Raw genomic sequence first — 24,174 nt, 5'->3', positions numbered from 1 at the left:
AGGACGGACATCAGGCAAGTATTAATAAAAATAAATTAAATGTAATAATAGATGCCACAGATGAAATAGAATTCATGATGAAAAGAAATAAAAGGGATAGTTCAAACTGGTAAAAGTTATAAGAAGATTAAAGTCATGGACATTTAAATACCTAACACAAGAGCTTCATATAAAGCAAGCACTAAAAAGTGTCAAGAAAATAGATAAATCGTTCACTTTGTTAAGGGACTCAACACACACCTAACAGACATCACAGGTTAAAGAAACAAAAGTAGTTGAGGATAACACAATCAATAAGGTTGAGCTAATAAAATATGGAATACTCTAGCTAATGAAGAGAGAATATACCCTCTCTGCAAATAGTTAGGAAATAGTCATTATAAAGAAAAAAAAAAAGCCACAAGGAACTACGGATAAATTCCAAAGTGCAGAAATCATAAAGGCATTCTTCTGAGCCACTATGCAAACAACTTGAAATTAACAATACAGAAATAGCCAACCACCTGCTAGAAAAAAAAAGTAATTAATAATAGAACAAAAATTTTAAATACCATATATAAGTAATATAATATAAATTTAAAGATTTTAAAGAGAAAAACCAATTGGAAATTACTACTTAGAGGAAAAAAGAAGAGACAGCTCTACATATCAAAGTCTTAAATAAGAATACATTTATTATAAACTACATGAAGTAAGATTTCAACTCAGAAAGTTGTCCAAAAAAATGAAATAAAATCCACCTAAAAAAAGTAGAAGAGAAAAAATCGGTAAAAGTCAAACAACTTAATGAAATAGATAAAAATAATAATAATAATTGAGTTGAACAGTAACACTAAAAAAAAAATCAGTAGTCAGATAAACATTGCCAAGTCTAATCAAGAGACAAAAAGAAAATACACATAATCAACCATTAGGAATAAAAGATATGAAAATATTTTTTAATTTAAAAAGAGTAATTGTATCAATGTGTGTATATCAATAACTTTAATAATCCAAAAGAAACAAACTTTCTAAAATTTTTTAAGGAATATAAGTTACCAAATTTGACTTAAAGGATAAGTAGCATCCTTAAATAAACAACATAATCTCAGAAAAATTTGAAAATAAAGTTGGATATTTTTTTTTAAAGGCACCAGAACCAGATTAAATGGTTTATGGAGTTGGGTTATTTAAACTTTTTTAATGTTTAAATTACAGAAGTAATACATGCTCATTTTAAATGAAATATTCAAACATATGTAGGTGTATACAGTAAAAAGATTATCTCCCCACCCCCTCCTTTATCCAAGCTCCAATGCCTGGGATTAACCCTCTTAACTACAAACAGGCAAATATACATGTATATACACATATATATTTACAAAAAAGAGATCTTGCAGTGTACATTGTTCTACACTTACGTTTTAACTTCAGCCACATATCATGATGTCATTCCACGTGACTAATATGACAGATGCACAGAATTCATTTGTACGGATGTACCACAATAGATCGTAGGATACTTAGGTTCAATCTTCCCTGGCTTCAAAGAAATAAACACCCACAGACAACCTTTTAAGAACCTGCAAAAATCCCTTCCGCCAGACCACTGGGGAAAAGTCTTCAAATGAAACAAGAGAACAAGTTACTTCTGCTAGCTTCCCACCAGCACTGAGGAAATGATCAGTTCTAGTGTGACAGAATAATAATGAAAACCAAAGTAAAAACTTTCCAGATTAGCCTGACCATTTAAAAACTATATGCATATCCCAAAAAACCCACCTTTTTTTCAGTAAAAAGAATTGCTAATCATGTTTCTCCTTCAGGTCAGGAACGACCTGCACTTCCTGTCGGGAGGAATTAAGCAAGTTTTCTCCCTCAAGCATCTACCATGATGCTCCGAGGGCTCATTTAGTCCTTCTGCGTGTTCATTTCCCCCAAGTAATTCACTGAAGTGAAAATACCTACAGGACTTCCCTGGTGGCACGGTGGTTAAGAATCCGCCTACCACTGCAGGGGACACTGGTTCAAGCTCTGGTCCAGGAAGATCCCACATGCCGTGAAGCAACTAAGCCCGTGCGCCTCAACTACTGAGCCTGCGTGCTGCAACTACTGAAGCCCGTGCGCCTAGAGACCACGCTCCACAACAAGAGAAGCCACCGCAATGAGAAGCACACGCAGCACGACGACAGCAATGAAGACTGAACACAGCCAAAAATAAATAAATAAAGGAAAAGAAAGAAAGAAAGAAAAAGAAAATACCTACAGAGTGTCCATCCAAATCTTGATGAGCCATTATCCCTTTCTGAGGCTGTGGGCTGAGAACTGGAAAGAATGAGACCATTTCCTGGAAGGACACAATGTGGAAAAGAAAGATATCAAAAATGGAAAGTGAGAATAAGTCCAAGGTCACCCTACTTAAACTGCCAGGATTCTGTCAGGCTATCTACGGGAGCTCATGAATCACAGTCATAGGCTGCAGAAAAGCTAAGATTAGGACCAGTTAAGAGATCAGTTAGTGTAAAGTTTTTACATTGTTTTTACAATACCCCAGATTTTTTAAAGGGATATAAATAGTGTGTGACAACTGTAGTATTGTTCCTACTTCAGATCTACATTCTCTTCCTTTAACATTTTATTGGAGGGAATTCCCTGGTGGTCCAATGGTTAAGACTTGGAGCTTTCACTGCCTGGGCTGGGTTCAATTCCTGGTCAGGGAACTAAGATCCTACAAGTCACAAAGCATGGCCAAAAAAAAAAAAAACCACAAAAAAACAAAACCACAAAACTCCCCGCGCGCAGCGCGCGCGCGCGCGCACACACACACACACACACACACACATTTTATTGAAATCATCTAAAAGTCATGCTTCCCTGTTTCATATTAAAAATTCCAGGGTCTTTTCAACAAATGGTGGTAGGACAATTAGACACACACATTCAAAAGAATGAAACGGTCTAATTCAAAAGAATTAGACCTCTTCCTCACAACACACCCAAAAATTAACTCAAAGTGGATCATAGACCTAAATGTAAGTGCTAAAACTATAAAACTCTCAGAAGGAAATATATATTAAATCATCGTGAACTTGAATACACGCAAAGTCTTCTTAGATATGACACCACGTGCAAAAAAGAAAGCAGATAAATCAGACCCAATTAAACTGACAAAGGACACTATCAAGAAAGTGAAAAGAACTCGCAGGATGGGAGACAATATTTGTAAATCTTATATCCTACTGATAAGGGACCTGTATCTTGTATATATAAAGAACACTGACAATTCAATAATTCAAAGACCAATAACCCAATTTAAAAATGGGCAAAGGATCTGACTAGATATTTCTCCAAAGAAAATATGCAAATGGCCAATAAACATAAGAAAAGATGCTCAACATCATTAGACATTAGGGAAATGCAACTCAAAGCCACAGCAAGATACCACATCATTCCCACGAGGATGGTGAGAATCAAAAGATAGATAATGACAAGTGTGGGTAAGGATGTGGTGAAATCCGTATACAATGCTGGTGGGAATGTAAAATGAGGCAGTCGCTTTGGAAACAGTCAGGCAGTCCCTCAAAAGGTTAAGCACAGAGTTACCATGTGACCCAGACATTCCACTCTCAGGTATATAATCAAGAAGAATGAAAACACACGCCCACACAACAACGTATACATGGATGTTCATAGAGACATTATTCGTAACAGCCAAAAAGTGGAAACAGCCAAATGTGTACCCCCGATGAATGGATAAACAGTATGTGATATATGGGAATTCCCTGGTTGCCCAGTGGTTAGGACTCTGCGCTCCCACTGCAGGGGGCGTGAGTTTGATCCCTGGTCAGGGAACTAAGATACCGAATACTGCGCAGTGTGGCCAAAAGAATTAAAAAAAAAAAAACAAAAAAACCCAGTATGTGGTATAAGCACACAAAGAAAAACTATTCAGTCATAAAAAAGGAATGAAGTTGTCGTACACGCTACAGCCTGGACGATCCTGAGAAGAGTACGCTGAGAGAAGGAATCCAGGCACAAAAGGCCACATATTGTAAGATTCCACTCACGTGAAATGTCCAAAAGAGGCAAATCAATAGAGACAGAAAGTAGACGAGTGGTTTCCGGGGGTGGGGGACTTGGGAGAAAATGAGGAGGGACTGCTGATGGATGAGGGGTGATGGAAGTGTTGGGGTCCTAGATTGAGGTGATGGCTGCACACTGCTGTGTATATTACAAAAGACACTGAATGTACAGATGGAATAAGTGAGGTACGTGATACGTGAATTGTATCTCAAGAGAGCTGCTATTAAAAAATGGCGGGGTCATTACCAATGGTCTTGGTCTGTTCTGCACAAAAAGGGGATTTAATAGCCTGAAAGACAGTGCATCATCCTAGGTATTACGTTATATGACAAGTTATTTTTTCTCAAGTATGCCCTACTTCCCTGGGCTTCTGGTCATTTAGAGAAGGGCCAGTGTGAAGAGTGACAGCTTGGCATCTGAAGGACAGAGATGGAAGGAATAGCTTCTTGCCCTGACTTTGCCGTGATTACCTGTGTGACCTTTGTCAAGTCACTTAACTTCTCTGGGCCTTAGCTCATCTGAAAAATGAGAAGTCAGAACTAAATAAATTCTCCCACTTTAGAATTCTGTGATTCAGATTTAAAATGGCATATGTAAATATTAACATAATTATGAAAACATATTGTATTTGTTTTTTAATATGTAACAAAATGTGAATCAGTGGTTGTCTTGTATGACGGGTGATTAGTGTTTTACCCTCATATGTGTCTCAAGTCTTCCATAACACAAGCATATTTAATTTTATATTTGAAAAAAATCTTTTAAGTGTTGTATTGCATATGTTAAAATGTGATAACTTCATTGAAATACAAGTCTGTTAAATCTATAAATACAGATGCAAGACATTTGTAATTTTCCAGTGATGAGTGGAGATATTACAACCCCTGGGAGTTTTTAAAGTTGGAATTCTTCTATACAGAATTGTTTTCTTTGTTTAAATGTGTTCTTGGTTTTCAGATTGAATATAGTCTTTGGCATACAGCTTTGATTCTCATAATGTATGTGCTTGTGCTGACTTAATTCACACAGACGCTGAGGGAAAGAGGGGGCCCTTAGTGCATCTTTTCCAATAAAAGGGAACACAGGAATCAGCAAGATACTTAATCCTACACTTTCATATGCAAAACTTGATTACATACAATAGATCCGCGCTAATGACAAGATGAAAGCTGTGGTAAAATAATGTATAATATATGTTCAGTAATGTTCCAATGAAGGAAGTAATAAAACAATGAAGATTCCTTTTAGTTTAGATTTCCAAACCAGGAAACTGTGATCTACACGAGGCAGAGAGCACTTTAATGTAATGGAAAAGGTTTCCTTAACTGAAGTATTTTTAGTGTGTACATTTGAAATGACATTATATCTCTGTGAGCTTGAAACAAAAGTCATGTATTTTAACCTTAGGTAGAAAAGAGGAAAAAGACATGTCGAAATAACCAATGTTTTCCTAATTAAAGACCAACTGACTTGCAAAAAAAAAAAGTCACGTATTTTAAGAAGTGAATGAAAATATGGTTGAAGGTCTAAAATTTGTTAAATACGGCAAGAGTCTTGGTGGATTTGGGAGGGACATGAAACATCTGCCCACATGTGCCTCCATGTGCTTGTTCATTATGATGGGAAAACTGATCTGGAAGTCATAGTGGACCTCAGAAGCACGTGAGCAATGGGGCCACAAGTGGCTTTTCCTCTGGGGGGCAAAAAGCCCCCTGCAACGTAAACAGGCCCAGATAAACACTGGTTCCTTGCCTACAACTGTGTGCAGTTATAGGCAATCACTAGTCTAAAGATGTCCTTGTGTGTGCTAATTATTTCTGCAACTCAGAACACGTAGAGCTGGGATTAGGAAAGGAAGAAGCGCACATGTGATGTCAGGGGTGCCGTAGTTTTGCCTGGCTTCTTCATTGTCTTTGTTATTTAAATATCCTGTTGTGTAAGTATGTAGACAGGAAGTGAGTTATACAAAACCTTACAACGACAGCAGTATTGAGTTTCAGATGAGCAGATGTGCCTAGTGTTTGGGAAGCTGATATATATTTCGTTTTTCGAAAACGCTAAAAAGTACTCCATTTTCTCTGGGAACATTTTCAATATTTCAAAAGAAGCTTTGACAGTCCTGCATAAATATTCTCTAGTTAATAATTGCTGCTTGGGCCTGTAACAGCAGACTTTAATTATTTAGCTTCTGCTTTGTGTTTCTTTGGAAAACACTAAAATCTTGTCTTCAACGGTGAGAGAAAGAGGTGGAATAAATGAGCGACACGAAATACACTGTGCATTGTTTCTGCCCCGGCTCTGCTGGGTTTTCATGCTGATCAGAATCTCTCGGTGGACAGGAGGGGAGAGATCCTCTTACGTGGTCCACCCACCACTGCTGGCTTTCCTGCCAAAAACGGCCGCTGGTGTGGGAGCGTTTCCTCTGGTGCACGGAACCCTCAACTTAGAGAGAATTGTTGAGAAAAGCTCCTTCCTCTTTTAGAGTCAGAATCAGAATAGCCCCCATCTGAGTCTTTTTTTGTTTGTTTGTTTTTCCCATTTAAATGTCCTGGGTGGCATCTTGAATTTCAGATTTTAGAAATCTATACCTTTTCTTATGTGGAGGAGTGTAAAATAATTTTGGTTGAGAGCACAAGTTAGAAACACCTACAGAATTGAGCTGCTCGACTCTCGTCTTTATAGGATAAACTGGACGAAATATAGTGAAAGGGCGCTTTGGCGGGGTTCGAGATGTGATCGATTTTGTTAACACACAACATGGAAACGGTGCTCTTAATTTACAAGGTATGAAAGCAGCTCTTCGCCTTGTCCCAGATGAAAACTTGGGCTTGAGGAGAGGATTTAGAAGGAGAGTTTTTAGGCGTTTCCCGTAGTTTCTGAGTGAGCTCTCCCACTCCCACCCCCTCCTTCCATGGGGTAAGGAGATAGGGCCCATTTTCTGCTGCTACAATGCTGGAGCCTCGTTACACCCTACGCTTCATCTCTGCAGCCAGCTCAGTGATGGATAACCGTGTGTCCCTGGCTTTCACACAGCGAATGTAACTTAAGCTTAAACAAATAACCTGTTTCCTTTCAAGTGTCTCTTAGAAAGATCAGAAAATTCTGTTGAGATTTAAAAGAATGTAAAATCCAGTGTTGGAGGTGGAGGGAATTGGCTACATTTTGCTGCCCTGAGTTCAGGCCGACCATTTGCATTCAGCCAATCATTAGTTTGTCAACAAGCTTTATTTAAGACCTACCATCTTTTAAAAGTCATTTTAAGATTTGAGGAACAGATCCAAATGTTCTATTTCAAAACAAAATCTGCAGCCTAATTCCTTGTCACTGGTTCCACTGCCCTTTTCCTTTCCTTTTTGTGTTACAGGGTATGAAGACTGTTATTTTGAAAGCCGTGTGCACGTCTATGAGCAAATCATTTCAAACAGCCATTTGTATGAAACGTAAACTTAATAAGCTTAAGGAGAGCATTGTTCCGTATTTGGCCTGGGAGCGGCCCACCCCCGCTTCAAGTGGCATTAGTGAAGCCCAGCTTTAAAAGCTTAATGAGCGGGCCTGTAACCCACAGTAGGCAGCCTTGTTAGAAACTACAATTTGGTCCAAAGACAGCTTTTTTATTTATTTGATTTGCTGATTTCTCAGAATTACGTAAGCTGTTGCCGGTCCTATTGATTTCATGTTAGAATCACTTGAAAACATCGTTTGGCTAGCTGTGTTCCAGTCATCTTAGCTGGATCTCTGTTTCTGGGTTTTCTCGAACATTGAAAAAAACAAATCGATGGTCCTTTGGCCACTTGAAATCTTATCTTTATTTCACTTCAGTAACATGAAGCTGCAGACAGACCCTGCAACACTAGAGCATGTGAAGGTGAGTATTGATGTATAGGTATTACGTTGATAATTGGATTTTAATAAACACCGTCTTCCAGTTATGATTCTACTTTGGTTACAATTCGTTCTAGGATTCCTACCCTTAGTCTTAATGTGATAACAAACTTATTCTCCATGAATTAGTTAATGGTCTTTAGGTTTGATACAGAAACTCTTCTTACATCCGTTCATGGGCTTTGCAACAGAACAGTCTAGTTTATCCCTAGAACTGTCAGACTCGTCAGAAAATAATACCTCCTGACATTTGCAGAGTTAAAATATAGGATTAATGATCAGCTTTTAACATGCAAATTAAGTATTCAGTATAAGAGTATTCGGTGGTCCTTTTACCCATCTTATTTAACTCAAACTCTCCATTAAAATTAGAAGGGCAGGTTGAGTCTTTCCCTCACTCGATGGGAGTCACATTAGGACGGTGCTTCTAACTAGACTTTGGGGGTAAAATGGGAAATTACAAGGAAGGCTACTTGGAAAAGTAGCATATTTGTAGTTCCACTGAAACACCATCAAGACTTCAGAGAAGTTAATGATTAACTTTAAGAACTGCAAGGCCCAAATCTGAATCCCTCCTTGCTGTTGGGCCCCAGCCTCTAAAATGAGAGCAGAGGGGAAATCTATGGCCTCCACATCCCAGGAAAAAGAGATCATCTTCCCTTTGTTCTGAGTAAAACTGGAAAAGATGATTTTTCCTGAAAACCTCAGCGTGGTTGCCTGCTTTCTCTAAATGCTTAATAACATTCTCTGTCAGTAGCTCTTCACAATTATATAATAGTTTTCACTCGTGGCAACCTATTAAGAGGCTACTTATATACACACCAAATTATACGGTTAAACACTGCCATGTACTTTTGTAACTGGAAAAAGCATTTTAAACTCTAAGGCTAAAAAGAGCTGTGTGTCTATTGTCTCTGCCACAAGAGGGGACGTTTCTTTTGCAAGAGGTCTTTGCATTGCAAAAGACAAGTTTCACAGCTGACTTTTCTCCTACAAAATAAAGTCCCTTTTTTACTTGACAAAGATGATTTGCTATGTTCCAACCACCTCCTTCCTGCCATTTTGGTGGGTTTTAGGCTTCTTTGGCCCATTTCTTGGCTATAACGTACACAGTTGATCCCTAAAGCTTAATTTTTAATTGCTTATTGTCTCAAATGGCATCATGGCTTTATTGGGCACCTCTGTCCCGGAACAAGGGCACTCGAGGGGGTCCCCTGAACTGCACATCGTGAGGCAGGGTGCACACACCGCTGGCAGTGGCAGGACGGCAGTAACATGAGACACACACTGTATCACGCACACACCCCACACTCTCGCACCCAGCACAGTGTTTGGGTCATTCTTTACATCACAGTGTACAGGCTCACAGGAAAAGACAATTAAACTACTGGGAATTTTGGTCATAACAAACTGTTTCTAAATGGCTCCCAGGGGATTTCTTTTGTTACTTCAATAACAATGCCAATTTCAAAGGATACCACCGATTTCTAAGAATCGGAAGCCATTTCTCCTTAATAGCCTTTGAGAAATTTCAGCCGCTTATAAGCTGACCTCACGGGGTCTCTTCTCCGGGCCTTGAGATACACGGCCACAGAGGCCAAGTTTTTGTGGAAGCCTTCACCAAGTGACACCAGGTTATCAACCCGGAGACACACACATGAACCTTCAGACCTCACCCTTGATTTTCACCAGTAAAACGCTCGGAAGTGTTTGAACAGAGACAAGTCTGCCTTTAGTGAACATTCAGCCAGAGTTCTCTCTGTGCTGATGGGTCTGGGGGGAGTGGGAGAAAGTAGAGGTTTGGGTGATCCTGGGGTGCAAAAGAGGCAGCCTTTTGAGCGTTTCGGGGTCCACGGCCTTTCATGCTGAATCGGAGGCCTTTCCGCTCACAGAGCTGCTTCTGAGCTAAGTGGAAACTGCATTCAGTGCGGCAGCAGGTAAGAGCTCCTGGTCAGTACTCAGGAGGTTTTCTCCCCCCATTTGTTTTGAAAGCAAGCAAATTCCTAGAATATGACGTCTGGGAACGCTGGTGGGATAGGCCGAATCCAGGAGGCCACGTCATACGTACATAAAATGCTTATCAGAAACCCTCATGAATGTTATAGAGATCATTTAAAAATTACATTATTGACAGTAATGAAAAGAATTATTTCACTAGGGCCATGATGACAGAAAACGGCAAGGATTATGGCGTATCCATTTTCTTAGTCTATATTCTTATTTTCTGTAATGCATATCTTACCAAAAAAACCCCACCAAGAGTAGAGATGGGACTTTCCTGTTTGCTAGGAAACAGGTGCTTAAACTGTGTAGATGAGTATTTGTCGAATATCAGTAATTTTCACCACCCTTTCTGCATCTCTCGTCTCCCCAAAATCCCCACTGATGAGCGCCTGCACTAATATTATGATAGGTCACCAAGACCATGCAGAGAGAAGTTTCTACTGAGGCTTCCTTTCTTTTATAAATAGATCTCCAAGCATGTCAGTTTTGCACTGTCAAAAGCCCTGAAATGATTTCGGGGAAGTCGATATTTTAAAAGCCCATTTAAAAGAACCAGGTTTGACATCGGGAGGAGGATTTTATCAGGAGAAGCCTGGTCTTCATACCGAAGGGGAAAGACTTACGTGAAAGAATGAACTATGTTGCATTTAGAAAAGGAAAATTGAGTGGACTTTAGCATGTTTTTTTTACTGTGATCTCTGTTACCCGGAAACAAGTTCTAAGGGACGTTAAAGTCACTTTAGTTCTTTAAAATGAAAGTCGAAAATGAGGGTAAAAAACAGTCTTTGGGCATGAGAAAAACTGCTGTCTTAAAAAAAAATCCAATATCTAGAATTATATTGAATAAATACCAAAAAATACTCAGTGATTGTTAAGACTAACAGGCCAATTAATATCACTTTTAAAAGGCATTGGAAGGCCTGATATAAGACACCAGGACCTCGGCCCCCGTGTCTTGTTGACTTGAGATCGCTGGAGACAACTTAGGGTTTGCACACCTTAAATCAAATAGAAATGAGAAGTTGGTAAGAGCACAGCAATGTGCACACACGATATAAAAGTGACAGTGCACACAGAATTCAATTACATTTTGCAAGAAAAGTGACCGAGACATGTCACAAAAGTTGGATGAGGAAGAGAGAATTTCCCAACTACCGTCATAGTTCCCATGTCAGACTGTGATCAGTTTATATTTACCAAAGTAACAGAATAAATAATTGATCCTTAGATGCTACTGTATATTTTTTGCATTTAGAAAATCTTTGCAGATTGCCAACCTAAAAAAAAAAAAAAATCACTGATGCCTTTAAATGGAAATGGCCATTTACTTCCTCATCATAGATTTATGTCTTCCAGTTTTTTTCACGTCCCTTAGAGACTGATCAGTGATGCTTCCACCAAAATCCAATCTATCATTAAAAAGAAATGCAAATAAAAGAAACAAATACTGTTGAGAAAAGCAGATGTTAGGAGGCTGTTTATCTGCTCCTCAGATGGTGGCACAGGCAGTTTTCTGATTTTAGAAACCATAGTAAAGAACCATCTATTCATTAGTTTGTTAATTCTGGAAAGAAACTGCCCGCGCGAGTGCCTGCTTGCGGTGTTGGTGAGAGCAGGGTATTATTCACTCACACAGGACACCCACACAGGACAATATCACCCACACAGGACAATGTGGATCGTCTGTTCGAGCAGGCTTCTCCTGGAGTCCCCACTGCTGGGCTCTATTTCTTCATGCACCGGGAAGACCCTCCACGTTTTCGCCACCAGCTGTGGTGTCTTCTGCAGAGCAACATGTCTGCTGTGTCTTTAAAAGAGCAGCTGCGTCCTCTCCTGTCTAGTGTTTGCACTTTTACCTGTAATCTGATTGTGGGGAGGAAAGGAAAACCTGGGCACCGCTCCCCGGCACCCTGGTACCATGATCGTTTGTTTAGTTAGTAATTCTACCTAGCAGGGACTTTTCCCTTCTCTGGGCTTGCTGTGCTCCATCCACAGAACTGCATCTCCATGGCAATGGAAAAACACGATGCTGGAGAGACAGAGAGGGCCCAGAGCCCATGAAACCCTGCCCTCAGCTCCCCGCCTCGTGGGAGGGGCTGGGCTAATTTATATGTCACGTTTAGGGGTGTTGGGATTCAGAGATCAAAGGAGGTCAAAAGGGGGCTGTTGGAATGGGAGATATTTATTGTGTTTAATATAAATACAAATGTGTCCAAGGAGAGAAACTGAGACCTTGAAAGTCCCACGGATTGTGGTGAGTAAACATAAACACCACGTCTGAAAACGGGCAGCATGCTGAAATGAGCTAGCACTTTGAAAAGCTGTCTGATTCCAGACGGGGGTAAATTAAGACAATAACCATCTCAACGCAAAGTGAAAATACAAATCAGTTGAAAACATTGGTTAAGGTTTCTGACTCTGCCTCAGATCCGCTGTGTAGTACCTTCTGGCTGTAAATGCCAGGATGACCCAGAGCGCTTGAGAAATTTCTGGTTACACTTCTTAGCAACATATGTTTTGTTATCAAGAACATTCGCTTCATACTATTAACTATACAGTTAACTTTGTGCCTGTTAAACAACGTTAATTTGACAAATTGTGGGCTGGGGGTATGGGTGCCGGTTAGAGAAAGGGGCTTTGTGCTTGGGGGTCTCCATTAGTGAAACAAGAAATAAGCCCCTAGTTAAACTGATATGATGGGGAATGACTTCTATTCAGTTAACTCAATTATTAGTGCTAATTGGGGGCCAGGTGAAGCATGGATAATTGAAATTCACAGATAATCCGAAAACCTCTATTTAACCAAGAACTTCAAACTTCTTCCCCATTTACCAATTACCGGAGGACCTAACAAACAGAAAACATGGATTAAATTGAATTTCACTTCCCCAAAGATTCCCACTATGATGTCTTTTTATCGATGAATTCAGGACAAAAGCCAAAGATTGACTATATTCCAGAGACTGAATTACAGACGGTCCTCAACAATTAAAAAGGAAAGGATTTTATTCCGAAAGTTTGTTTGTAAATCAGCTGTTTGAAACTCAGGACAATGTGATGTATTCACTGCCGTTGGATTCCAAGGCAGCCCAGAGAGGCCGACTGGTAACCTAATGACACAGGAAATATATTTAGAATTCTAAGTCCCTTAATCAATCCCTTTTGAATCCTAAACCCTTAGCCTCCAACCCCTAAATCTCTCTGAGCCTTAAATCTAAGGGCTTTTTTTTAAATTGAAGTAAAATTCACATAACATCAAATGAACCATTATAAAGGAACAATTCAGTGGCGTTTAGAGCGTTCACGGTATTTACAGCCATCACCTCTATCTACTTTCTAAATATTTTCATTGCTCCCAAAAGAAACACCCTTTAGCTCCATTAGCAATCCTTCCTCACTCTCCCATCACCTCAGTCCCTGGAAACCACCAATCTACTTTCAGTCCCTATGGATTTCCTGTGGTGGACATTTTATATAAATGGAGTCATACGTGCGGTCTTTTGTGTCTAGCTTCTTTCACTAACATCATATATTTAAGGTTCATTCGTGCTGTATCGTGTGTCAGTACTTCATTCCTCTTTACTGCCAAATAACATTCCATCGTAAGGATGAACCACATTTTATGGAGCCATTCACCAGCTGAGGGACAACTGGGTTGCCTCTATCTGTGTCTGTGTGACTAAGGGCACCATCACCGCTCAGATTCCACCCTGATATTCTCTGCTCCGTGAGGAATTGGGCAGTGGAACGGATGAAGGATGGACTGAAGCTTGGGAAGAGGGGCGCTCCTGTGGCAGAGCGCGGGGGGTCTCCTTCAACGTGCCCTGGGCTATGGCGCACAGGTACCTGAGGCAGTCAGGGCTCTCCCCGTGAGGGGTGATGTCGGCAGGCGACATTTCTCAAGAAGCGTCAGCAGTGAGGGATAATTCAAGACAGGAACAACCGTGGTGGAGGAAGGGGCGGGAGAGACAGGAAGAGTCTTCGGAAGAATGGTACCTCCCTCAGATTCAAGTGCTGCTGGGCCCTAGAATGAGAGAACGGGACGGGCCCAGCGAGAGGTCTGGCAGATGTTCTTGGTCTGCTTCGCACTTTTTTGAACACATAGGTGCTAGAAGAGGTTTCCATGACAGCCACCAAATTTAACGCTAAATTCCACCCTGCAGAGAATTCTGTCACTGCGGGGGTGGCCTGTGCGCACAGAATCCACGCCTCGGCACGGACTCCTCCTGCCTTGAAGCTTCAACCCCCCCGCATCACACCCCACACCCTCGTGCCCTCTGCACCTGCATCCTTGTGAGGATGGGAGGGGCCGGCCCGCCGCCGGGGCGCATTCCAGAACTCCAGGTGCGGGTCCCCCCTCGCTTCCATGGTGCCCATTTGGCATTTTCAGTAACTTCTGTTGGTCAGAGTTCCTCACAATGGAACCAGATGAGCTCCATAACTTCTGGTTGTGTAATTTGCTGCATGTCTATGTGTGTGTATGCACGTATATGTTGTGTCTATATACAATAAGTATATGTATATACCGATGAAATGAGTTATTTATCCCTGCCTTATTTATTCCATAAAGTTCATCATTAATTCAATAAATAAAATTCATCCGAAATCCAACTCTATCCTACTAACACATTAACATTTAGTTTTTCCCATCTTCCCTTATCGTTCGCATTATAGAATATTGTTTGGTATTTTGCCTTTCCCACTATTTTATCACTTTCCTCAGTGTTTCATAATTTAATTTAATTGGCAGCATTTGTGCTTCAAGACTTGAAAGGCGGCTGGCCCTTACCTGACGCGCTTGGTCTGGTCCAGAAAACCCCTGAAGGTTCCTCCCATAAAAGCGCCCTGGTCTTTTGCTTCTGGGTGGGGTGAGTCAAGCGCTTTGCAGATGCAAGGGGTCCCCAGTTTTATGAAGACCTGGGAGGGTCGCGGAGGCCAGGCTGGTGGGAGAGCCTGAGGGCCTCTCAGGGAGGGAAAGTCACTTCTGCGTCTCCCTCCCCTTCCTGGACGTAGACCTGCCCCTCCTGCTGCAGGGTCGGGGAGGCCCCAGTGCGAGGACGCCTGTATTTCTCCAAAACCAGATAGAAAAGGGAGACGATGTGGAGAAGAGGGCAGGTAAAAAAGTTGCTTCAATTTTTAAAAAAATTGGTGCATTTCTTTTTAAAAACTTAAAATGTTTTTATGGAGGTGAAATTCACATAACATACAACTAACCTTTTAAGCTGTAGAATTCAGCGGTATTTGCTGTGTTCACAGTGATGTACAAACACCGGCTCTCTAGTTTCAAAACCTTTTCTTGACCCCATAAAAATGCCCTGTACCCACTCTGCCCACCCACTGGCCCCTGGTGACCTCGAATCTGTTTTGGTCCCTATGATTCACCTGTCCTACAATACAGGGGTCCCCAACCCCTGGGCCACAGACCGGTACCAGTCAGTGGCCTGTTAGGAACCAGGCCGCACGGCAGGAGGGGAGCGGCGGGCGAGCGAAGCTCCGTCTCTGTTTACAGCAGCTCCCGTCGCTCGCACCACTGTCAGATCAGTGGCGACATTAGATTCTCAAGGGGGATGAACGCTGCGGGGAACTGTACACGCGAGGGGTCCTGGTTGCACACTCCTTATGAACATCTAATGCCTGATGATCTGGGGTGGAGCTGAGGTGGGGACGCTGGGACCCACTGGGGAGCGGCTGCAGATCGATTCTCATTAGCAGGGAGGTTTGGCTGCCCAGAGACCATGATAAATCAATGGCTCGCAGACTCATATCAAAACCCTATCAGTGAGTGGCAAGTGACAGCAAGCTCAGGGTTCCCGCTGATTCTGCATTATGGTGAGTTGTATAATTATTTAATTATACATTACAATGTAATAATAATAGAAATAGAGTACACAATAAATGTAATGCGCTTGAACCATCCTGAAACCATCCCCCACCCCAGTCTGTAGAAAAACTGTCTTCCACAAAACCAGTCCCTGGTGCCAAAAAGGTTGGGGACCACTGCTACAAGAAGAATCCTGCACTATGTGTCCTTATGTATCTGGCTTCTTTCACTGATTGTAATTTGTCAAGGTTTGTTTTGGTCTGAATGTTTACATCCCCCTCAGGTGCAGATGTTGAAAACTTAACCCCTAATGGTATTAGGTGGGGGGGCTTTGGGAGGTGATTAGGTCATGAAGGTGGGGCCCCTGTGATGGGATTAGTGCCCTTATAAGAAGAGGAACAGACCGGGGGATCTCTCTTTTTGCTCTCTACTGTGTGAGGCCGCAAGGAGAAGATGGCCCTCTACAAGCCAGGAGGAGGGCCCTCGACGGATGCTGGATCTGCTAGCACCTTTGTGTTGGACTTCCAACCTCCAGAACTGTGAGAAATAAACGTCTGTTGTTTAAGCCCCCCAGTCTGCATTTTTATGCCCAGTTTATAGGTAAATAAACCGAAATGGCATAAAAACATAGTTACTGAGAGCATGTGTGTGTTTGCTGGTTTTCTTTAAGGAGTGGATCTTCCTCTGAGAGGGGGCTTATGGAGTGGAAAGGGGATCCCAGAGGTCACCTGCTGCCTAAAACCCGGCAAAGGAGGTAAGACAACCACGAGAGAGAAGCCCTCAAGAAAAATCGGGTTTTATGATGCTGGTAGATCCAATGTCCCTGTTTATTGCTTCTTTGTTTTCCCATCAGGGATTAGGGATTATATTCAGTGGTGCTAATGGCAGGATTGAAAGTGGAAAAAGACGTTTGTCTCCAAAACGCAAACCTCTGTGACAGTGAAAATAAGGTGGCCTCACATCCGTCCACACCTGACTTGTGGGGCAGGTGGCTGCATCCCCGTGTCCACTGGCTCACGATCAGCCCTTTTCAGAGCCTTCCCTTCTCTCCACCCTATGACCACGTGCTATTCACGTAGAAAGCGGAACATGTTTGTATGATACCCAGTAGCTTGCCAAATCTGTTCCTTCCCATCCCACGTGGCAGTGATCCAGATGTGTGATTTTTCATGGCTAACCATTGTGGCTGGGGCCACTAAGATATTCCACTGGGATGAAGAGTGATGATCTAGTCTTAGTTAATGCGTGGGATACTATTTGATTGAATTCGTCTGTAATACTAAAGACTCAGAATATCTCCCAGGACAATACTAATATCTAAATGAACATTTTCAGACTTTGTCAATCCACACAAAAGCAACATTAGAATTTCACACAAATCACCCCAAAGGAAGGTTTCTCCAGCGATGACTGTGGCATCACCTTGGCCATGGATTTTGATTTGACTGTTGGTCACCTATGAAGAGTCCTTGCTGAAATGCAATCAGTGTGGCATTCTAGCTGGCACTGTAGATGGACCTTCTAGAATATAGAAGGTTTAAACTCTATAACGTTCAACAACAGTACACAAAGTCCAAGTTCAAGGACTCACTAAGGACTCAGGGATCTTTACTGAGTCAACCAACACTTCCAGGGGCAGGGACGCATAGTAAATAAGAAGATTGTCCCTCTCGCACAGAGCCGGCCACCAGGAGGGGAGACAGACATCAGGACACGGACACTGGTCACGAGGAAGGGTTCCTCTCCGCCCCCCTCTCTCCTCTTCTGCCCCAAGACCACACTGTCCTCACCCCGTGAGTTCTCTTCCCTAGCCAATACAGAGCCAGAATTCACAACCGGCCAAGTTTCTGAGCGCTTCTTCTGTGCCATCCATGGCGTTATTTATATACACATATGTAATGGCATTTCATTTAACCCTCAGATGTGCTAAGTAGGGTTATTTTAAACCTTCGGTCAACCAGCGAAAATTTGAAATATTATCTGTTTAGTTTCCCTTCTCCAGCCCTCGCCTGCCAATAATGAAATATGTTTATATTCACGTTGCCTCTGCCTCTGTGTGAACTTCTGTGCAACCTCAAGAAATAGCCATTTTGGGGTTGTCTTTATATCACACAAATATCTGAAAACTCCAGATGATATAATAATGCACAACCTCATATAGGAGCATTTAAAACAAATGCGTTTAGAAATGAACAAATGCATTTGTGTGTCTGAGTGCAGATCAACAGTGTACTAAATAAATAAGTTACTCTTCTGTGGATCAAAATTCAGCCACGATTTCCCCCTTTCATCTCACCTATTTTCTAGGAATTAGAAAACTATACGGCAAATAATGTAGAAGTTGAAAAGAAATAATAGGGAGTGAAGAAAATGGTTCCAAAAATAAATAGATCTGACATGTTCGGTACATTGATAAGAACAGACAGTTTGACTCTTTACCATTTTCTTATCTTTGCACTCTGAACACTGGGCAGCAAAGTCAGAGTCTATGCTGGCAGAGGGAAACGTTTTACCTGAAAATCCTGTAAAAAGATAACATCCTCATCTTCAAAAGGACGACGCACGCAGACCTAGTGGATCCTGTGAAACTCCTGGCATTTCTGAGTCACGTGATAAGCAGCATAGACGTAAGCAGGTGAAATTTCTCCCAGAATGTGGTTTAAATAATCTTCTTTTGAACGAGTGTCTTTGTTTTCTCTGCGATTGGAGCGAGTTTTACACACACCGGAGAGAGCCACGCAGAAATAACACCTATGGCAGAAAACCGGGATGGAACTCAGGTTCATCAACGGTGGAGCTGTCAAGGTGCTATTTTTATTGGATTTGATGCATGGCTGCGCGGCTGCAGAGTGAACTGTGTCAGAATCACATCCCAGCGGGACGCCTTCAGCTTCCCAAAGGCTTTGCCAGCAAATTCCCAAGTCCTCATCCCAGCCCGTTGGCACCTCCCGCCCCAGGATCTGGGGCTCCCCTCTCCTTGCATTGAGCGGAAACCATCCCCTCCAGGTGCAACCCCCCTGCTTCTGCCTCTGCCTCCAAGTTCTCTGGTCCCCAGATGTTTCAGAAGGTCCCTTTGTGTCCCTGTTTCTCCTCACAGCTTCCTTCCTGTTGTGTGTTTCTTAGTTCTTCAGTTGATTTGCCCATAGACTGATCTCTCCTTAACCTGGAGAAATATTACCTTATGGGCTTGGGGCTGGAAGGGGCAGGTGAGGACGCAGCCGGGGCGGCTGGACCGGTGGTGTTCTCGTTCTTAAGCTGAGCAGTGGAGACGCAGAGGCCATTCTTTATTCTTTTATATTTGTATACCTTTGTGTGTGTGTGTGTGTGTGTGTGTGTGTGTGTGTGTATTTATAGGTAAGAAGCATCTCAGGACAATTTTTTAATTTTAAATTTTAATGAACCTAGATTCATTCAGTGTCCTATTTTTTCCCCATGTCCTAGGGAGTTCTTCACTGAACACTTGTCTCTTTTCCTCCTTCAAAGTCTAGTTCAGGATGAAGAGTCAGGAAGGACACCCAGCCCAGGCTGCAGAATCCCGTGGTTTTGATGTCTGTGTTTGCACACTTAACTCAGTATGGATCCCTGGCGGCCTCGCACGCGCGTTTAGTCGCTGCAGGGCTCGTGGAAACGTGATCACCGCCCCCTCCAGCGGGCAGAGCTGGTCCAGCAGATCTGGGGCTGCTTGAGAATCTGTTTTCCATCAAGTTCCGCAGCGGTGCTGATGTTCCTGGTCTGCGTGTCACCCTTAGAGATCCGAGGGTGCAGAGGGTACAGCCGTGCAGGGTGACCGCCAGGTGCCTCTGAGGCCAGAGCAGGTGCAGGTGTGAAGAGGAGGTGATACACCTCTGGACTTGGGAGTTTCTCACAGGACTTAACAGACTTATGACAATACATTTCTTCTGTGTTTGAATTTTTTAGGCTGAGAATACATTGCTTGGGAAATGATATTTTTAATAATATTTTTTTCATGAACCCATATACTACTCTTGCCATGAAGAAGACTAACGATACCATCTGGGCTGGAGCCATGTTCCTTCCCTCCAGCCCTCGGGTCTTAGCGGGTGAGCATGCTACGTAGTTCAGAAGTTGTAAATGATGTGCCTACATGAACTTGGCTTAGTCTTTGAAAATCAAATAAAAATTAGTTTTAAAAGACTGATTAGAATTTTTTACAATAGCAGTAAACTAATCCGGCACACTTTTTTAAATAAATTTATTTATTTTATCTATTTATTTTTGGCTGCGTTGTGTCTTCGTTGCTGAGCGCGGGCCTTCTCTAGTTGCGGCAAGCGGGGGCCACTCTGTTGTGGTGCGTGGACTTCTCATTGCGGTGGCTTCTCTTGTTGCGGAGCACGGGCTCTAGGCGCGTGGGCTTCAGTAGTTGTGGCGCTTGGGCTCAGTAGTTGTGGCTCGCGGGCTCTAGAGCGCAGGCTCAGTAGTTGCAGTGCACGGGCTTAGTTGCTCCACGGCATGTGGGATCTTCCCGGACCAGGGCTCGAACCCGTGTCCCCTGCATTGGCAGGTGGATTCTCAACCACTGCGCCACCAGGGAAGCCCCACATTTTTTATTGATATGCATAATTGTTACCAGTTTCTGAAAATCAGGCAATAAAGGTAAAGAAAGCAACTAATAGGTGGTTTTTTCTTTTACGTAGCCCAACCCATTTTTTTTAGAGTTTTGCTGTCCTTTTGGTACCCTGCCTCTCCAGTGGGTGTTACCATCAGCACCACCGCTCGCAGTATTGCTTTAGTAATGGCTGTTTAATCCGCATCACCCACCACCCTACAAAATACACACATCACATGCTTCCAACACTCAGAGCTCGAGACTGAGGTCCGTTATGCCTTGCTGGGCTTTCCCAACAAAAGGCCATGTTGATGAAAACGGTGAAGACGCTGGTTAAGCTGGTGAAGACGGTAATGAGGTCCATCATACTGGCCACTTCTTCAGTGCCAGGCACCGTCCTGGGTCCCTAGGACAGGTCATCTTATTTCGTCTTGTTGATAACCACACACTGTAAGATGGTCACCCCATTTCATAGATGAAGAAATGGTCACCTGGCCAATGTCCAACGCTAGAACAGGAAGGGCATAGGATTTGATGCCGAGGATCTCTTTCTCCACAGCGAGAGCAAGAGAAAGGTCACCTTTGCCCCTGGAGGCGGCTCCCACCGGCAGCGGCCACCAGCCCTGGGGTGGCCCACACGTTGGCCGGCAGGAGTGGCCATTCTTTGGCCCGTCTGGTTCTTCTGCCCAGCTTCCTGCCCCTCCCTGCCCTCATGGCCACACGTCCACGTCTGGCTCAGCATTCAGGGTCCAGTCCGAATGCCCTCTACTTCCTTAAGCCTTTTCCAAGGAGCCTTCTTTCTGCTGGCCACCTCCACACCCAAAACATGCCCAAACCATTGTAAACAGCCCGGCAAAGTTTTTACCACCCACTGTAAACAAATGAATGTTGCAATGCATCAGATAGGTACATGTGATTCAATGCAGAGACAATATTTTAAGTCTTGTATAAACCGGTGTCCAGGGTCAGTTTCCCACTCCCAAGGGTCCACAGCGCTTCGCAGATACCTAAGTTTCCCAGGACTCTGTTTCTCTGTCAAGCTGCACTTCATTTCCCCAGAAGGCTTCAAACGCAAGGATCCACGCACGAACAGGTCACCTTGACGTTTCCCACCGAGCGTAGCACTGAAGGAACACCAGAATATATTTTGCTGAATAAATGTTACATTCACCACGCCACTCCAATCACACAAACTCTTAGCGGTTTTCTACCAAACTCCTTCATGGAGCCTCATCTCCTTTATAATTCTCCTTTGTCTGCAAGTCTCAGTAACTGTTGTCTTTACAGTTGCAGAGATCAATAGTCCCTTTCTACCTTTATCACACCCCTTTGCGGTAAATCAACATGGGCAACTGGATCCTGGATCCCTAAAGTTGGGGTTTTGCCAAGTTATCATATTTTCTCTGATGGAAATTTACTGCCCCTTTGACAGAATCCATGTTATTGAGACACTTCCAGGAAGCCCTGTGATGGAGAGGGAGGCCTGCCTCCATTCCCAGGGGAATCTTCCTGGAGCAGAAGTTTTGGGGCTTATGCAGTGAGGTCTTCAGGTTGGCCACGAATGCCCAGGAAGGAACTGCCAGGAGGTGACGCCTGGAGCCAGTGCTCTACCAGCTCTCTGGGCTCCGAGATGACACCAGAGGCCATAAGAAGGACAGCAACCCATCTGCCACACGACAGCTGTGTCTGGACGTGGGTCCTTCACGTGTGGACGCGTGGACCTCAAACCCTCCAGCTTGGGTGTGATGAATGGCAGTTGGTATTCACTCGCTGGGCAGCCGGCGGAGGGGTGAGAGTGAGGCTTCTGGAGTCCTGAGGTTTGGGTTTGAATCCAGACACCACCCGGGTGTCGGGGCAGACACCCTAACTCCCCTGTGCCTCAGTTTCTTCTTTGGAACCCTGGGATGGAACCATCACCCATCTCTTAAGGGTGATTAAATACAGCACATAAGAGCTGCTTCGGACAACGCAACACTGTGCAGTGTGGTCTGATTATTTAATGGGTAGAGGCTAAGGAAAGGAAGAATCTTCATTCTGTGCATTTTTTTCAGGTATAAAATGAAAAGTGTGAAAAGTCAGAGGGGATCTGTTTTATGATACATTGTTTTTCTTTTCTCAGTGTTCACTGTAGCTCTCCACAGAATTTTTAAAAATCGCATTATATCTGAAATCATGTCTTAAAGTGAATCCTTTTAAAAGAGATAATATTAGGTTGACCTCCATGAAATTGCCTTTTGTGACGTCAAAGATGGTCAAAACTCAGCACTTTCCTGTGGTATAGCTGAATATTTTTCTCAAACAATGTTTTTAGTTGGAGGCTGTATTCCTTTAAAAACATTGGCACCAAATCAATGATATGTCCGTGATTAACATGATGTCATAAAAGCAAAGCCGCAATGATTCTTGATGCCTACACTAATTTTAAATAGTCAAATTATGCTCCATGTCGTTGCATTCTGGGGCCGAAAAGTACCTCAGAGATCGTTAATCTCACATCATTTTTAAGATATGGAAATTGAGTCTCAAGGAGGTTAATCACGCGCCAGGACTGGACTTCCTATTTCCTGATTTCCAGCTCAGCCCCGCCCCCGAGTCCATAGGCTTCCGTCCCTGATCCAATATGCACGAGAAGCAGCTTATGTGCACAGAGCCCAGTATTGGGTCAGATTTGCATATAACAAGATAAGAAATCCGTTGTAGCATAAATAAGGCCTAAATGAAAATATTAGCTGTTAAAATAGGAAGCATTTACTGATACCCTTCACACCTAGGACACATCTCCTGTACACTTGACTTCCAGGGACCCGTCTCCACCTGGTCTCTGGGGGACGGCTGCCCGCCCTCCCGCGTCTGCCTTCCCTCCCACCCCACCGCCAGGTAAAGGAGGGACAGGGTGATCCGGGCTCTTTGCGAGGCACCCCCGATCTACCTCCTACCTTGCTCGACCTCTCAAACGAGCAGGCTGGTGCTGCCTACAGGTAGCAGGGGGACAGATGTAAGCGGGACAGTGGAGGGGCCTGTGATGCCCCCTCCTTGGGAGGAATTGAAATCTGAACAGGACAATCTCATTTCTGCATTTCTCGGTGCACCCGGCCCCCCAGGCAAGGACCCACGTGCGGGGCCGTCCCCTCGGCAGCTGCGGGGGGGCAAACAGCTGGGGGGAAGGTACCCGGCTCGCACGAGGCGGGGCTCCCGCACAGTTGTCTGGCCCTTTGTGTGACGATGCAGCCCATGGCCTTGGTGAATGCACCGTCACCCAGGGTCGGAGAAACCCTCCAAGGCGAATCAAGAGGACACAGGCAGCCAGCCCAGACCTGAGGCTGGAATCACAGAAGCGAAGATGCCTCAGGCTCGGGTTCGCTGAGCAGGACTTGGAGGGGAGGCCTGTACGTCGTGCTGAGCAGGGAAAACCCCTGTGGTCTGCAGGCTTCCTGAGGCGCCCTGCGATTTCAACCTGGAGAGCACCTGGCGTCTTTAACGGTGTACATCTCCGCTCCACCCTTCTGACTGGGGGACTCTTCTGCACAGGTATGCCGTACATTTTTACCTCTGCAGCCTGTCCTCATGACACTGAGACACTCATTACATGTTTGTTGAGTGAATGAGCAACCGTGTGTGTTTTCTAACCAGGACTGTTTCATGAATCGGCAGAGGCAGCTGCGAAATATACAAATCCAGTGGCTCTTCTGCCACTGATTTGTGAAATTACATGATTAAACACTCAGTTACTTGGCTGAAAGGATTATTCTGTGCTGGCAGTCACTTTTGAAATGTAGCCCTGCAGGGGTGGGGTGGGCAACCTCGGAAATCATGACCGCCGTTAGCAGCTGAGTGTAAA

This window comes from Lagenorhynchus albirostris, chromosome 14, assembly GCF_949774975.1.
Source record: "Lagenorhynchus albirostris chromosome 14, mLagAlb1.1, whole genome shotgun sequence".
Taxonomy (NCBI): domain Eukaryota; kingdom Metazoa; phylum Chordata; class Mammalia; order Artiodactyla; family Delphinidae; genus Lagenorhynchus; species Lagenorhynchus albirostris.
This window is presented reverse-complemented; position numbering follows the sequence as displayed.